Below are 15883 nucleotides of genomic sequence, written 5' to 3'. Positions count from 1 at the left end.
CCAGAACAAGTTGATCAGTATTCCGATATTCAAAAATTGCAATAATTCGCTACTTCCAAGTGCCATAATTTCAACCATTGAATTTTGATTTGTACTTCAGTAGAATGTTTGTTAGAGATGCAATGAGATGTTTTTCAATAAAAAAAATGAAAATTTGTGAAGGCACGTTCTTTGAGGCAAAAAACGAAAGACAAAAATTTGGAGAGTGACCCAGAAGAGCTCAAAAAACCCAGAAAGAAAATGTTGTCATTTTTTGGATCAGTTGGCTCGAAAATCAAGGCACCCCATAAAACGGACGACAACCAATTGTGCTCTTGAAAAAACCACCAAGAATTTGTAATCAAAAAAGTTTTCCGAGGTTAAAAAACTAGGGTTTTAAAGAAAACCCTAGCTGGCCGCTATGGAGGTCATTTGTTGTAGAGAAAATGGCGGATTAAAGTGGCAAACAGTCGATTTTTCCACGGAGATATGAAAATAACATCGTTTTTGGCAGATATGCCATTGAATCATTAGATGATTTGCTCAAATAAACGTGTGGAGTTGCACATTTTGGAGGAATGGCCACAACAAGATTCGTCAACAAGAAAACGTGATATGCAAAGAAAGTTGTGAATACTACTAAGAAGATTAGGCCGCTATTCCAAAAATATCAGACATGCACTGTTGAGGGAGGTGTTTGTGACACGATTTAGAAGAAATGAGCTTTGCAATAATTTCAGACTCAACTAGAGACCAAGGCCCGCAATTTGCACAAAGGAATTTTTCACCAAGATAAAAACCTTAGGCAGGTTTTGGAGAAAAAAACCTTCGGAATGATTTTGAAAAAATCTAAACAAATAATTTCAAAAGAAATCATAAATTTTTCAAAAAAATTAAGTATAGGCTCTGATACCATATTATGAAGTAATTAGAAAATATTTGCTTTTTACTAATAGAGATTGAGAGGTCATTATATGCAGAAGAATGGAACGATGTTTCCTGAGGAAATGATCTTTAAGAATAGAAACATTATATTCTAGCTGAAAGAAAGCTAAAAAAGCTACAGCGAACGAAAGCTAACTAAATATTAGAAACATTCTAATATTTACAATAGTTCACAAATAGATTGCCATTAACTAATAATAGACGATTATGTATTATCGTATTATGGAAGAGTCACCACCCTTCACTATTTCTGCCATTTGAGAGAGTCACAACCTTTCATAATTACAACTCTATAACAGACTGACGAGATTCACAACCCTGCATCATTACTGCCCTTGGAAAGAATCTCTTTCTTATTTCCTTCCCATTTCTTTCTTCTTACACTAATCGTTCATTCCTACATCCCCCTCTTAAGTCCTTCCTCCTTGTCTCCTTTCAAATGGACTCTTTCCTCTTATATCTTATGTTGAGGGAGTCACAACTCTTCTCTGCATATCACTTGATCTTTCATTAAACTCAATTAACTTGTAATAATATTATATTATATTAATTATTTTTATATTTTAATTTTTCTATTATATCCTATTCTAGGAAGGGGACATTACAACTTGGGGCTGACTGCAAAAATATAGTCCAAATCTTAAATAGTGTTGGTAAACAGATTTGTCACAATAGAATTGGCCCAACGGAGTGTGTGGCAAACTGTTCACAACAGTTGGATAGGTCCTTGATATGCGGCCTTCCTCTGCGTTTAGAGGGGCAGCTCCCTCGTATGATATAATTTTGAAGCTTTTCAAATAGATGTAAAATTAAAATTGAAAGGGGAGAAAGCTCATGATGACGAATGCACCACACGACTTCAAGGCTTTCCCAAACTACTAAATCAAAACCGCTAATAACAACAATCAAGATCTACGCTTGAAAACTATTACTAGCACAACGTTGATCCACAGATTAATAAACATCTACACCATACCGTGAGAATGCTCACTACAAAGAGAATCAACATTCTAAACAATTTAGATTTAGAATCAGAGAACTCAAATTGCACGTTCCTTTACTTTCTTGTACCAAGAACTTAAGAGGAATTTCTAATTATAAAGACAAATTTGTACATACTTTCCAAATATCATCTTCTAATCAAAATTTCTGCATAGTATTCCCTTTTTCTAAAGCCAAAAAGAGTCCCCCTTTACAAAGCCAAAAGATGTCCTTATATAGACATAGAGGTTAATAACTACCTCTTCGTGGTTAATAACCACCTCCAAAATATGTAATTTTGGAAGGTTAATTAACCTCAAGAAAATTAACCTATACAAGGAAACTTGTAAAAACCAAAACTTTAGCTAGAGTTCCTAAAGATGTTTGCATATACAATCACTAATTCTTCTAGCTACTAGCCCTATCTATCCGGACACAATTGATCTATCTCGGAAAGCCCTGTAAGCATCTCGGATGAGCATCATTGATTCATAGTTCGGAATGAACACATTTTCCATCCTGAGTTTGGCTGTGAGGTATCTATCTTGGATTTCTTCTGACTCTTGTCGATAGGTTAAAATGTTACAATCTCCCAGCGTGACTGCAACCAGGCTAAGCTTCATCATAGTTTCAGCATCTGATACACGGTTCTCTATTTCTGAATGAATCTGAACACTAAAGGAATCAAGGAGAAACTGACAATCAACATGCTGAAGATCACTTACTGGCACCCCACTTGTGATAGTAGAGATTAATTCATCTGTACTTTTTGTTTTCAGTTGCTCCAAAGAAGTTATTAACTTTTCGAATTCAGTGATCCCTTTGTTGATGTTTATCATCTTCCAACCAACACTTTTTCTCCAGATACGTATTTGGTTGTCATTTGGATCAGCAATAATTTTCTCAAGGAGTAGGGTGCTCGTATCCAACTTGGCCATTTCTTTTAATTCATCAGCTACTTTTTGCCAGTTGGATTTATGTTCTTTTCTATTTTCCAGCTCCTTAGAAATTTCCTGTATCTGCGTGATGGCTTTCCCATATATCTCTTTTACTCTAGTTATAAGTTTTGAAGCATCTTCTATCATCCTGTTTATCCAAGCCTCGATCATCATACTATGCGACTTTTGTTGGTCGATTCTTTGAACAACAGTATGATCTAAAATACCATCAAGACCTGTTAGAACCGGCGGAGTGGCCACAACTTGGGTATTAGAAGGATTGCTGATTGAATTAATATAAGCTACCATCATCTGAACTTGTTCTTTGAGTTGCTCTTTGGCTCTTTTCTCTTTCTTCGCCCTTTGCAACATCTGAGTGGCAATCAGTTCAAAATTTTGAAACTCTCTTTCCGCATTAGAAGGACCAAGGTCAACCTTTTCTAGAATGAAATCTGATTCAGATGCTTCATCAACATTCTTTTCAACTATAGGCTTGGCTAATTCCACACATAAATTGCCTGAAGTTTTATCAATAGCTAACCTGGACATCACCTTGGTCTTTTTCACTTTAGGAGGCTTGAAGAATGCTAGAGATCATATCAAATGGAGGTGGAACCATTTGTACAACTTTCTTCCTCTTTTGAAGACTATCCTGGAACCACGAATGTGTAATTTTTGAAGCTTGTACATCACCTGTTACGTTTTCAGCAACCATCATTAAGTCTTCTGAATTAGATAATGGGTTATCTAACTGTGTGATGTCTATTATTGACATATCGGGAGGAAGGAGACTCAAATTAGGAATCACTGTATCATGAGGGGATGTAACAGGGACATGCGATTCAGCAATTTGAGGAGTTCTTTGATCTTTTTCACTGGCTTCATTCCATTCTTGATTCATTCTACCTTTCATTCTTGTCCTTTTTCTTTTGACTGTAAACCTATCCGGCTGATTCAGATCTTCTTCCCGATCTTGAGCACCTGTATCCAGTTGTTGTGTCGTCTCACTAGAAGTTGCCTCTATCGCTATTCGAGACGATTCCCCTATATTATTTCTCTTCTCTTTATTTTGAGATCCACCAGTTGCTTTTTCGGCTCTGACTTTACTGATCCAGTCTCTTGTTCTTTTAAGAACATAGGAAGACCTCTCCTTCAAGCTTTTCAATTCAGGAATTGACCAATCAATAGGGGGGAGCTCTAGCAATTCAATCTTCTCATAATAGTAAGGATCGACCAAGGAAACCTCATTGTCATCTATGCCTGTCACATCAATGTCCAACTTGAAGTCTATTACCTGTCGTACTGTAAGCCGCATCCAATCTCTCTTCTTGACTTCGAAGTCATTTTCACAATCCTCCCAAAAGTCCTCTAGAGCCGAGAAGTGACCAAGACTGGAATTTAACTTTAATTCATTCACTGCATAGCCCTTACTATCATAAGGGAAACGCATCGTGTAAGGATGCAAATTTATTGTGGCAATAGATCTTTCAATGTTCCTGGCATCTGATGCAGTGTCACAACTATAATATCCGATGCCGATAGGAAAAGTTATTTCATCTGTCCTCCTATTCCTGCAAAGTTTATTGATTTGATTAATTTGCCTGCACATTTCAATTAAGATTAGTTTATCATCAACGAATCTCGGTAACATCAGCGGACACCCATCATAGGCAGCTAACCGGATATAAGTGAACTTCGGGAATTGTATGAAAATACTTCCATACTTTTGTACTTTCATCGCTGCTTCTGGTGAAATCCTGAGCCCAATGTTCCCCTGAATTTCCCTTACAGTTAGCATAGTGAATGCGTCATTCACTCTTCTGAAATGGTGCAGGCTATTATCATACTGAATTTGAGGAAGATGATTATAAATGATGGTTGTGTCATCATAAATGCCCTGCCGGTTAAGTCCTGGCCAACTTTTGGTACTTGCAATAGCATAGAAAAGATATTAAGTCATATAAAAGTAGTCATTTTCTTGAAGTCCCATGAGCTGTCTATGCAGTGAGTCATTGATAATTTCAGCCCAATCAATGTATTGTTTTCCTTCGCAGACCATATTAATGAATAGAAACATCCAACCTTCGAACTCGTGTGAATCCCGAAGACAACGATCCTGCTCAACAAGGTTACCATGTTCGCCACATCTTCTTTTAGTGATGATCTGTGAATGGATTTTCCTAATTGAGATTTGCCTCTTCTGGGTTGGAAGAACCACGATCTTGCCACAGTATTTAAACATTGGGTTTGATTGGCAGTAAAATATTCCTTGGCAGTCCTCAGGTTAATGCTGGCATATTGCATCCTAGTGGGCAATTGAAAAATGATAGCAATAGAGGCAGGGTCCAGACGGACAATTGTTTCGTTGTTCGGTGAAAGAACTTCTCTAGTGCTGGGATGATAAGCCTTCATGCATTCCAACACTAATTCTGGGCACTGTACAGAAATGGGATGCCCGCCTGCTTGGGCCAAGCCACTTTCCAATATTTTTCCAGCTAATGGAGTCTTTTCTTCATTTACAAGAGATGACCAGAAGTCTTGAAGGCAGATACTTCCTAAAATGGTATCATCGATATCTGGAAGCGTACTTCTTAAAACAGGAGCATAATCCGGCCTTTGGTACTTGTACTTCATGGTTTAATTTCCAATTTTTCTTTCAAATATGGTGGATGTCTTCAACCCTGCACTGCACCCTTTATTTCCAGCTGAATTTGGGTGACGTAATCAATGAGGCTTCCATGGCTACAGGTTAGGAACGAGCATTTCATTTTTGTCAAACATTTGCGTGCTTCCCTAGCACTCTATATGTTCTGTTTGTGCCCACCACCCTTTTTTTATCTTGACATTACGTCAAACAAATCAGGGGCGATCTCGGGAGGTGCTTGCATTCCTCGTTACATGTCCATGGATTGGTATTTTGTCTTCACCAATACCGAGCTAGATAATTATCCATTTATGTTTGCAGATGAGCGCTGTCCACAAATTATACTTTAAAGGACTTTAGGAAATTTGAAACGTTGCGGGCTGAGTCAGTATGTTATGTTTTGAGTCTGCGGCTGGTACTGTACCCACGTAATTTTAGACTCAGCAAAGGTGGTATAATTTCGGGTTTTAATATCATATCTGCTGCTCAGCAAAAATGCACTTGATTCTTCAATGTATCCTTCCCATTTAGTAAGAAATTGACTTGAGGTGGAGTTACAAGACAAGCAGATGTCTCCAAATCATCAGAGCGAACTACAAACAATCGTATTTTCTCATGTGGGGTAGGTCTTTTGGCAATATGAAAGTCAGTTGCAAGAACTTTGTAGCCTTTCTTAACTTTGAGAGAAACTGTAATGCCCGCCAAGCTCAACCGTGGATAAAACTGAGGAATAATACTTGACATGATGCTCATAGCATTGTGTGCATCAGAAAGTCGTCTCCCCCATACTTGTGAAGTAACTTGTTAACTCCTTAGATATTGTCAGAAGTTCATCTGTATCTGTAACACGAAACCAACCATTTCTACAAGCATTCTTGACAGATGGCATAAGTCCCATTATTGCTGGCTGAAGTCGAGTGTCCTTTTCCCTTTCAAAAACCTATTTCACTAATTGAGGTAAATCACGTACCGTAGCTGGAACTAGATTATAGACAACTGCAGAATTGATTGCCCTCTGAATTAGTTTCTCCATGCTTGGATTGGAAATTTCATATAGCTTGCCAGTATTGGAGAAGATGAGGAGAGCCACCTCTGCATCACATTCGGTATTATTGGCATTTCTTCAAACATTTGGTGTACTACTACCACTGTCCCAAGTTTCTTATGATTTATCACTTGTATTGCTTAATGAGCTGGATAATTTATCATTATCGCTGCACCCACTCTAGGTATCAGCACTGGTATCCCTGAGATCAAAATCATTTCCATCACTTTCTTCTCCTAGTGATACTCACTCCTTGTGTATACTTTTGTGTTCGGCCACAACATTGTTGGAAGTGGATAATGTGGGAGCATCTGTGCTAACATATCTATGAGCTCTCCTCTATGAAGGCTTCTCTCTGCACACAAACATCGACCATAGGCAGACGGAGTCTCATAGAGAAATATATACGCTCTCGCCACATCTCTCACATCCACATAAATGTGTGTTGCATCAACATATGTCTTGGATGACCCAGTTAAGTATTTCAAAACATGAGCAGTGCTTCCATTAATATCGGGCTAGAGCAAAGGACTTGATACAATACAGGGATGGATTCTTATCAATACAATGCAATATACTGACACTGATTTCTCTTGCCAACGTCTTTGCATAGCAATACCAATTCAACATATGGGTTAATCACTACATTATTCTGGGTTACATCTCTGGATTGAGCCTGTTGTGCATTCTTCGATCTCACAAAACAACCCGACAGCCTTGAAAGTATATCACAATGAGAAAAACCAAAACTGTCGCAAGCAGATTGGTCACATTTGGAAGGTTCTGCCTGTAAAATGCCTCTCTGAGTGCTCAGACCTTTCCGTTCGAGTTATCGACAAATGGAACAATGCAACCATAACTCCCTCAAATTCAGCACCCCGTCCACTATTGATTGTTGTGTGACTGTTGACAGCAAACATTCGCACACTGCGGGAGCCTTGCAGTTGCAATGGTCTATGCTATCTGCACAATCCGTCTTGTTATTTGGAGGGTCTCACTTTAATTGAAACTGGTTTGATGTCTATTGATCACCTTTACTATTCATTCAGGAACTCAAATATGCAGTCAAGAAACTCCCCATTATTTATACAATTCAAATTGCCTTTCACTGCTCACGGTGAATTATCAGGGACTCCCATTTGATTCATTTCCATTGTTGCCCATCGCTTTCATGTACATATTTGAGTTTTCATGAAAAAGCTTTGAACAGGTTAATAACTACCTTATAGAGGTTAATAAAAATGCGTTTTTAATGGCTATCATTAACCTTGTGGGAGGTTAGGAAAAACACGTTTTTAGTGGTTAACATTAACCTTTTTAAAGGTTAGGAAAAACACGTTTTTGGTGGCTAACATTAACCTTTTCTTTGGAGGTTAAGAAAAACGTATTTTTAGTGGTTAACATCAACCTATTGAGAAGTTAAAGGTTAAGAAATACGTGTTTGGGTGGCGATCATTAACCTTTTATAACTTGAGGCTCAGAAGTTGGATTTCAATGATCTCAAGTGCTGTGCGGAACCGCTAACAAGCCGGGGACATGGAGGCTTAAAGACTTGCAAATTTCACAGATAGAATGATCAATTTAAGGCTTAAAACCAGGCAAGTTTTAAATATTAACCATGGCTCATAGAATTGAAACAAATTCTATAGTCGGGCAACAAATAGTAAGGACAAACATATGTAACAAAACCTAGGACTGAGAACGGCTGATTCCTGAATAGAATCTACCTCTGTGCTGGGCTCAGGCCCCTGTCGGGCCATCTGCATTCTGGTAGATTATATGTAGTGGGAGGATATAGATACGCTCTGGGTCGGTGGGGCAGATATGATCGGTCCCAGTATTGGGCGAGTTTTTTTCCGAAGCGCAGGTCTTCCGGTGTTTGCAGTGGGGCCCCCATGGCCCATAGAGTTTTAGGGCATCACGCAGTAATCTGCAATAATGAATAATGAATAATGAATAATGTTTTCCCCTAAAATAGATTGATTATTGGGCCTACAATAATAAAGGGCTAGGTGGGAATAATCTAATAGCAGGGAGCAATAATCTGCCCATAAAATTCTAGGGTAGGGGCGGGTAGGGCACTGTTCAGCAATTGAAGCTGCTAAAAGCTACAGCCATAAATGCTTGGCAACTCAACAACACAATGTACAATTGTTAACTTCTGAATATGCTGGTTGCAGGACAATGCAAGTGGAACGTGTATGGAGAAACCTTTCTTCAAGTTAAAACGGAAAACTCCCTCAATAATATAAACTAAACTCTGAAACTTATGAAAACCACCTCTAGTTTTGAATGATATGTACAAGTTATATATTGTGATTTTGGGCATGCATAGCAAACTCACTTAAGAATTTGCCCATCCTTTTGGTTCTTGCATAAGGGCGCAAACTTGATCAGTATATCTTTCTCGGAACTAAATCTACAACAATGAACAAATGTTTGTGCTCTCTAGCTAAAAGCAAAGACGAAATGACTTGGTTACAAAAAAATTGGATTGAATACAATGCATTTGATTTTGTAATTTGAACAAAAAGAATTGTATACAAAGCCACTATTACTTGAATATAACCTGCAATTTCAATAAAGAAAATCAATTTACCTAATCATATATATGCATGATTACACCCGTGACAAAATACTTGAACAATAATCTTAGCAGCAACAAATACTGTTTCCAAAATGTAAGTGTCTATTTTGCTTATTTTTTAAAACTTTACTTGCTTTTTACCATGCAATTTATTGTAGATAAATAAAAAGCATACTAGATGTTTGTGTGCTAAAAATGGCTGGCTTGGACTTAAAATACAAAATTGTGAAACATTGCTGAAAATAAGGTGAAAATAGAACATCTTTGAATAGATCTTCTTGAAGATCATTTCAAAATTGCAGTCTCCATTATGGTGAAGATTGTAGCTGCGATGGAGATCTTTATCTCTGATTGTATGAGATAGAAATATATTTATGATTGTTGTGGTCATCTATAGCTGAAAGAGATATTTGTGAGAATATTTAATTAAAAGATGTGTCATATGTCATGCCAAAATGCATGCATACGGAAATATGAAATGTTGAATATTTGGAAATATGAATGCTCTTGTATTTGGGATTTGAATAGACCTTCGTGTGTAAGACGAAGAGTCTAAATGCAATCTATTTATTTGATTGCTTGGTATATTGTAAATCAATGAGTGAAAGCCTTGTACTATGAACATTTCTTGATCAGTAAAAGTCATATTTTGCTGGTGTAGCTGGGTTTTCCCCTTCTAGTCAAAGGTTTTTCCCAGGAAAAATGTATTGAGTAATTTGTGTATTTTTTTTGCTCTTTTTTTGCTGTTTATCTCTATTTCTAGGAATAAAACTTAACATGGTATCACAGCCAGGTTTTGGTAACAACAATTACGGTAGTTTCTTTCACTAGCGCATGTATCTGTTCATAGATATTTTAGACTATCTGTATATGTTGAAATCTTGAGTAGTAGCAAGATAGATTTGTTACGTCTAAGGCTATCATATTTTATTGTATTCCTGTTGTTGTCTATGGCTCTCCATTTGTATGATCTTCTGAAGATTTGCAGTTATGAAGTAGCAAAGGATTTGTCTAGGAAAGATGGAACAAAGATGAGCCTTGTTAAATGCAAAGGATCGACAGAGTTAAGAGTTATTTTTACTCACATAGTAGAGAATTTTAGAGACTGTTGGCGGATTTGGGGAGGTCTTCTTTAGGAAAAGCTGAGAGATGCTCTCAGAATTGCCAGGAAGAAAATGACAACTATTTCAGAAACCCTGTGAGGCCAGGGAGTTTTCAGGAATTTGAAGACAAGAGTTTCCTGTGCTGTCACGTTACATGAACCAAGTTGCTCAATGTACCTGGGAACTATCGTTCTTTCACAGCAAATAACCATGTTGTTTCAGACTTTTGAGTTCACTCAAATAGAACGTGAATTCACGGTAGTTTCATCAGTTTCTCTTCCTCAAGCTGAGGCTGAAGTCTTCAAATTTCTGATTCCACAAAAAAATCTAAACAATATGGTGGAGAGAAAGTACAACCATAAAGGCAATTATGTCAATGCCTTTAGTGATATTAAAGAAATGGCAAAGCAAATGGACAGGTCATTTTGATCAGGAAACCTTCTGCTTTAGCCTCTGGTTCCTAGTCGAGTGCTGTACGACTGGGAAGTTCAATTGTATATTTTTATAAGCTTGTGATACTGGTATTACCTTTTTGTTTGGCCTGTGTATCTTCTATAGGCACATATTTATTTAGTTGGTTTTTTTCACTATCATCCATGTGTGATAAAGTTTAAATGATTGCTGTGGATGAAATAACATTGTTTCTGATTTCTATGTTTTTCAAATACAACAATCTCTCTCCATTTATATAGAGAATCAGCCTATGAATAGACATGTCCCTTCAAGGGACACGTCTATTCATTAATTATATAATTAATATAATATCACATAATAATAATAATAATAATAAACACATTATATCTTATATATAATTATTCATAGTTTTATCCAACTAAAGCTATAAAACATTAACACTCCCTCTTAGCTAGGAAGGATAAACATATGATAAATATTACACCATTGGTAATATTAGGAAATCACATCAAGGAAATCTTTGTTCAGAATACTTCCATTATATAATATCATATAGGTATTGGCCTATTAGAATATCAACACATGATATTCACCAAATACTCTTTTGATATCATATTAGGTAACATGAGTATTGGCCTATCAGAACATCAATCAAATGATATTCACCAAGCATATAAGTAATGGCTCATCAGAACATCAACTAAATGATATTCACCAAGTACTCAATGCGGTAATGGCCTATTAGAATATCAAGGTCAGATATTCACGAAATACCTATCATATATCTATAAAAACAACTTATAGATAGTCAATTTAATGACATTTAACACTTAGTTTTTGATTTACAAGATAAAACCTTTCATGATCTATATCAACATTTACTCAAAATGTATATCATGATATAAGTTATTGTAAGGTCGTCACCCTTCCAATAACTTCTGCATGTACAAGTGATAATCATTTGGAAGTCGTCACTTCCGCATGATGTACACAAGATGGTTTCCCATATACATGAAGTCACCACGGATACTGTCATGTGACATCATCATGACATCCATCCGAGAATAAGGTTTTTACCTCAAAACTTATCTCTCATAGACAAGAGTATATTACAAGGGATTGCACTTGGAGATTCTTCTTCACAAAGAAACACTAACCTTTTGACCTCCTTGTCAAGGTTACTAATTAAGTGTCAAAACTCCCTCGTAGTCTGATACCAAATTTTCTGATATCTTAGTACAAGGTTCGCTCCGATGAATTGTGAGACTCCCTCTGAATCTGACATCAAACTTTTGACCTCGTTAAAGAAAGTTGTGTCACGCTCCTTGGGGTTCAACAAGCATCCATCTATTTGGAATGTTATAGTCTAGATATTCACAAAATGTGCTAGTTCCATAAGATCGAGTCTTGCATAAATGCCTTGGCAATATACTTGAAGCACTATTCTTCTTTATTTATAAGAACATACGCGGAGACAAAAGAAAAGAACAAGAGCATAAGGAGATAAATAACACTAATAATACATACAAGGATACATATAAGACCCCGATTGCAAAATTAAAAAAAAAAATATTACTCTTCATATAGAATACTTATCTCACTATTCTAAATCACATTGGGATAGTTCCAAGTGATTGTAGGCCTTGTCTTTACTTGGATCCAAGGCATTTTGGATTGGTTTCCATCGCATAAACACCTCTTAAAATTGTAAATTCCACCATTCCATGCTCATCTATATCAATTCTACACAATGGAGTATAACGAAGTAATTGGTAAAATACTTGTTATTAATAGAGATTGAAAGGTCTGTTAGTGTAGTTTTTTATTTTTCTTATTTTGCTAGATTTTTCCTACACTTTTAATAATCTCGCTTAGGTTAATAAAGCATGTCTTATTAAGTGAATGGTTGTGAGGTGTCACCTTCCTACATGTGAGTATCAATTAGCTATCTTGGGAAGATACTTTGCTATCTTTAGTCCGATAGATGGTTGCTCCTCATTGGTTGGTGTTGCCACCTCCTCCCTCTTCCTAGCCTATATAAGCATGCTACCTGGCTTGTATTTGGACATCTCTTGTTTTTGCGTCCTCTTAATGCTATTTTGCTTCCAACATTTGCATTACTCTCTTGGAGACTAACTCTATGATGCTATTTTGATTTTGTATCATTTGCATTCATAGTTTAGATATTTACTCTTTGCACTAGTTTTCTGGGTTATTAATCTTTTCAGATTCTAACATGGTATCAGAGCTTTTCTATGTGCAAGAGTAGATTTTAGTTTCCTTATTTGAGAGATTTGGGAGGGGCAAATAAACTTTATTGTAGTTTTTTGAAAAATGAAGTATGCTCTTCTCTTGCATCTTTGGATGATCCTGAGAATCAGAAAAGTTTTGACAAAAACAGTTTTTCTCTGGGGTTTCAATCTCAAATCTGACAACCAACATGCATATTTGGAGTTTTCAATCAGTTTTACAGGTTCCAGCATGCCATTGATGGACTTAAGAAGCTGATTCAGCATTTGCATGTCATATTTTGGTTGCTGGGGTCGTTTTTTGATTTTTGGAGCCGTTTTTTACTGTTAAAGGCATCTGATTTACACTACAGCAACATCTTCTATACATCAGCAAGAAAAACGCTTTCTGGGTTTTGTTTGCAGCCCCGAAAAACCATCTGGGTATCTTTTAGATTTTGCATGCAAGCTGTATATTTTTCAGAATCGAGCATGCAAAGCTACAACAATACCCCTCTCCGTTGGCAGCCGCAGATTTGAATGCAGTTTTCAAATGTTTCGTTCTTGCTCATACGGACTCCGATTTTGATGATTCTTGTTATGAACTTGGCTATTTTTTTGTGCTCTATCCACTAGTGGAGTTATTTTTTGATTTTCATGCATGAATTCTTCAGAAATTGCAGATTCTCAGCCGTGACTGTGCACAGTTTTCGTTTTGAAAACTTCGGAGGATCATAACTTTCTCATACGACCTCGTATCGAGGCAATTCTTTTTTTGAAAGTGCATGATTTTTCGAGTAGATCGCAGTGGTACTATATGTTTCTTTGATTATTGTGCCCAAGTTTCACTTTTAGCATATGCTCTTCATGAGGAGGCCCTTTCGATTTTTCTTCTGTAACTTGAGCATACAGACTTATTTTTTCGATCCAAAAAATGGGTTGGAAAGCTGGTTCTGAGACGGAGATGATGGTACAAGTTTTTTTGATTTTTTCTACAGTCTGGTTGCCTATTTTGGCAGTCAAATCCAGATGTTCTATTTTGTCTTCCGGGAGCCATATCTCGCTCATTCAGACTCTTTTCTGGGCTCGCCAGATATCATTGGAAAGCTGGTTCTGTGAGTTATTCAATTACAGAGATCTTTTATCCAGATTCTACTCCAGGTTCTTTCTCCTTCGAGTTTTGCACGTTCGCACTCTGGCGGATTACTTGGATTCTACAGGTCCTGGAATCTCTTCTTCTGTTCTTTTGGCTCACTCTTCTTTCTGAATTCTAAGAATTGTATGCTTCTATTCTGTTGTTTCAGCCTTATATTTTTTCTGATCATTGTTGATATTCATTGTAAGCATCTTTATGCAACGCACTGAGATAAAGTGCCACTCTTGCGTTTCGGGATCCTTTTCATCATTGTGATTCGTTGTACTCACATTATTATATAAAGTGCCATGGGGGGGATAGTTGTTTGCCACTTATAGGCCCTCTTTCTCTAATTCCTCATGCAGTGTCGACGACACATGCCTTTATTTGTGTTTGTACCTCACTCTCGATGAGTTTGGCTCCTGTGTTGTAGGAGATTTTTGGCCCATCTTTTCAGCTGCTTGTCACCTCACCTACCTTAAGGGGAGGTTATATTGTTGTTCTATGCTTCTTTGGTTGATGGTTCGTGCCTTCTATTTCCATGGAGGTTCTATAGATTAGCATTTTGACAGAGTTTTGCGGTTCTTCATGCTTCAGTGATGCTGCTTCTTCATGATCACTCCTTGTTCCTGTTTTAGGGGACAATTTACCTAGCGGGACACTTATTCAGTTCTTCACTAGGTTCTTACCTCTTTTTGGGGGAGGGTTTTTCCCATGTGGTTTTCTCTCTTTCCCCACTTTCAGAGGTTGCATCTTCTTGCATTGTACTTGGGTACCTAACATGGCCTCGTTGCCGGGACCCATTTCTACATCCACCTAAGCTTCGCTTATGGGGGGGTGTTAGTGTAGTTTTTTATTTTTCTTATTTTGCTAGGTTTTTCCTACACTTTTAATAATCTCGCTTAGGTTAATAAAGCATGTCTTATTAAGTGAATGGTTGTGAGGTGTCACCTTCCTACATGTGAGTATCAATTAGCTATCTTGGGAAGATACTTTGCTATCTTTAGTCCGATAGATGGTTGCTCCTCATTGGTTGGTATTGCCACCTCCTCCCTCTTCCTAGCCTATATAAGCATGCTACCTGGCTTGTATTTGAACATCTCTTGTTTTTGCGTCCTCTTAATGCTATTTTGCTTCCAGCATTTGCATTACTCTCTTGGAGACTAACTCTATGATGCTATTTTGATTTTGTATCATTTGCATTCATAGTTTAGATATTTACTCTTTGCACTAGTTTTCTGGGTTATTAATCTTTTCAGATTCTAACAAGGTCATTATATACACAAGAAAAAAAGATATTTCCTAAAGAAATGATTGTAAAGAATAGAAACATTCTATTCTAATAGAGAAAGCTCAAAAAGCGAAAGCAAACTAACGCTAACTAGATCTTTACAATAGATTACCATTAACTAATAATAGATGTTTATCTATTATCGTAATACCCTCCTTTAATGGTTAATATATCTAGAACACCAAGCTGTCCTTTGAATTTGACAAACATATCAAGACCAAGAGGCTTGGTGAGAATGTCTGCAGTTTGATCTATGGTAGGAACATACTACAAATCTATAGTCCTGTCTTCAACCAGCTACCGTATGTAATGACAATGAACATCCACATACTTGGTTCATTCATGGAAGACTGGATTTTGTGCTAACATAATGCTTTTGTTATCAACAAACATAGTAGTCAGTCTTGCTGGTGACATCTCCATATCTCCAAGCATTTGATGAAGCCAAACAACTTCACATCTTGCCTTAACAATCCCTCTATATTCGGTCTCTATAGAGGAGAGAGAAATTGCCTGCTGCATTTTACTGGTCCATGTGACTGCACCGGATCCCAAACTGAACACATTCAGAAGTTGACTTTTTATCATCAACA

At 37.0% G+C, this 15883-nt stretch overlaps 1 protein-coding gene across 2 annotated transcripts in view; it reads left to right on the top strand.

The window, feature by feature from the left end:
- TAF5 (TBP-associated factor 5) overlaps nt 1-15883 on the top strand; it is a 195178-nt gene that overhangs the window by 15348 nt on the left and 163947 nt on the right. The window lies entirely within an intron of this gene.

This window comes from Cupressus sempervirens, chromosome 7, assembly GCF_028749045.1.
Source record: "Cupressus sempervirens isolate cs-2001-9-10 chromosome 7, ASM2874904v1, whole genome shotgun sequence".
In the NCBI taxonomy this organism is placed as follows: domain Eukaryota; kingdom Viridiplantae; phylum Streptophyta; class Pinopsida; order Cupressales; family Cupressaceae; genus Cupressus; species Cupressus sempervirens.
Note: the sequence above shows the minus strand (reverse complement) of the source record. Positions and strands in the feature narration are given on the sequence as shown.